This window comes from Rattus rattus, chromosome 17 (assembly GCF_011064425.1).
Source record: "Rattus rattus isolate New Zealand chromosome 17, Rrattus_CSIRO_v1, whole genome shotgun sequence".
In the NCBI taxonomy this organism is placed as follows: domain Eukaryota; kingdom Metazoa; phylum Chordata; class Mammalia; order Rodentia; family Muridae; genus Rattus; species Rattus rattus.
This window is the reverse complement of record NC_046170.1, coordinates 13,590,840-13,593,634: the sequence shown is the minus strand read 5'-3', so window position 1 is coordinate 13,593,634 and position 2,795 is coordinate 13,590,840.

Here is a 2,795-nt window from a genome sequence, read left to right as displayed (position 1 = left end):
TCCCATTTCTAATTTACTGTGGTCAGTTCCTCCTGTAACAAACCCGGAGAAAATAGATTTTGCCACAATTTCTATGCTTCCTTGCTGTTCTGCCTTACGTGTTTAATCTTTATTTCCCCATAGAAGACTCAGAAAGGAGCCTCAAGTTTGCAGTTTCTAGCCTAACACCTCACCTTCTTGGCATAGCCATCCTTGAAATGCCTGCCTTTTCTTTTATACCCTTCATTGATTTACTCCTGGCTCCCTTAGGCCACTTGCTGCTGTTGCTTGCCTTGTATTATATGATTTGTGGACCCATCTTATCCTTCACATAAATCTCTGGATTTCCAAGGCAGTGATCACAGGTGATTTGTATCTGGATTCCCATGATGCCCACCAAGCCTGAATAGATTTGTGGAATCTATCGAGTCTAGAAGATTCATAGTGTAAGAACTGTGTATGTTTTACTAAGTGGCACCTTGAGCAGGTAGAGTCAGACATCTCATGAAGGTTTTAAGGGCAACGAAATGGGTGAGATTGAGGGTTTGTTCTCTGGCGAGACTCCCCAAACTTTCATTTCACTGTATCAGCCCCGAGTCTTTCACCATGAAGATTTGGGTCATCCTCCACCCAGTAGACCCTTCACTTACTGAATTACTGTGATCCGGGGAAGTTACTAATCTGTGGGGCCATTTCAGATCAACATTCCTTAGCGGCATTAATCATCTGTCAAAGCATCTGTCAGGTGACTTCCAGACAATGGCGAATCCTGGGATGGGATATTCACCAGAAAGTTCTCTTGATTATAAAAATGGATTCTGAAGCTACCAGGCCTTGAATTAGATTCTGGTACCAAGACCATTTCTATCTTTGCTACACCCAACACAGTGCTGCTACCATCTTACCTTAGGACTCCCTCCACCCCCATCCCACCCCAGCTGCCCTGCTACTGTTCCTCCAGGATCCTCCAGGAGTCAGTGGTACCTAGGTAGAGCTGTCAACAAATGTCTCCTAAGCTAAAACGTCAGAGCAATTCATCTGCATCGTTAGGGCAAACGGGGAGGCAGTGGTACTGTGCTGACTTCTGGGAATATGTACTTGGAAGTTATGATCCATTGTTGGGTACAGGCCTCTTTTTTATTATTATTATTATTATTAACTTGAGTATTTCTTATATACATTTAGTGTTATTCCTTTCCCGGTTTCGAACAAACATCCCCTCCCCCTCCCCTTCCTTATGGGTGTTCCCCTCCAACCCTCCCCCATTGCCGCCCTCCCCCACAGTCTAGTTCACTGGGGGTTCAGTCTTAGCAGGACCCAGGGCTTCCCCTTCCACTGGTGCTCTTACTAGGATATTCATTGCTACCTATGAGGTCAGAGTCCAGGGTCAGTCCATGTAGAGTCTTTAGGTAGTGGCTTAGTCCCTGGAAATTCTGGTTGCTTGGCATTGTTGTACATATGGGGTCTCGAGCCCCTTCAAGCTCTTCCAGTTCTTTCTCTGATTCCTTCAACGGGGGTCCTATTCTCAGTTCAGTGGTTTGCTGCTGGCATTCGCCTATGTATTTGCTGTATTCTGGCTGTGTCTCTCAGGAGCGATCTACATCCGGCTCCTGTCAGCCTGCACTTCTTTGCTTCATCCATCTTGTCTAATTGGGTGGCTGTATATGTATGGGCCACATGTGGGGCAGGCTCTGAATGGGTGTTCCTTCAGTCTCTGTTTTAATCTTTGCCTCTCTCTTCCCTGTCAAGGGTATTCTTGTTCCTCATTTAAAGAAGGAGTGAAGCATTCACATTTTGATCATCCATCTTGAGTTTCGTTTGTTCTAGGGATCTAGGGTAATTCAAGCATTTGGGCTAATAGCCACTTATCAATGAGTGCATACCATGTATGTCTTTCTGTGATTGGGTTAGCTCACTCAGGATGATATTTTCCAGTTCCAACCATTTGCCTACGAATTTCATAAACTTGTTGTTTTTGATAGCTGAGTAATATTCCATTGTGTAGATGTACCACATTTTCTGTATCCATTCCTCTGTTGAAGGGCATCTGGGTTCTTTCCAGTTTCTGGCTATTATAAATAAGGCTGCTATGAACATAGTGGAGCATGTGTCTTTGTTATATGTTGGGGCATCTTTTGGGTAAATGCCCAAGAGAGGTATAGCTGGGTCCTCAGGTAGTTCAATGTCCAATTTTCTGAGGAACCTCAGACTGATTTCCAGAATGGTTGTACCAGTCTGCAATCCCACCAACAATGGAGGGTGGGAACAGGCCTCTTTAGACAAAGCATTTTAAACAAGTTTTCCAACCTCTCTGAGCCTCGGTGAGCTCGTTTGTGAAGAAAGCTGTACAGCCTATGGCAAAGGTCTCCTTAGGTCAGACAAGAGTTGGTGTGACCAGGACTCTTGTAAATGAAGTGGGATCATGCAAAAACGGGTCCTAGCATAACGCCTGGTACCTAATTGCACTAAAAATGCTAACTATCATTCTATGAACTTTATCATCGTTACTGATAATCTGGCATACTGAAATTCCCAAACTAACAGATGCAAGGACAGACTCCTGACCACCGTCAGGCATGCTAGAAAGGGAAGTTTATGGTTGTATGGAGAGGAAGGGGGGTCTCTCCACCTGGAGTCTGGCAGAAGCCTCTTGCCAGCACAATTGAGATGTGTGTAAACGTTGCCAGCATGGAAATAATATTCCTTTTATAAATAGCTAAAACAGCAGTGCAAGCGCCTGGGGCCTGTGAGCGTCTGACCTTGGCAGGGATGTATTCCTGTCCTAAGGATGCTTTCTGGGAATCTCAAACAAGACT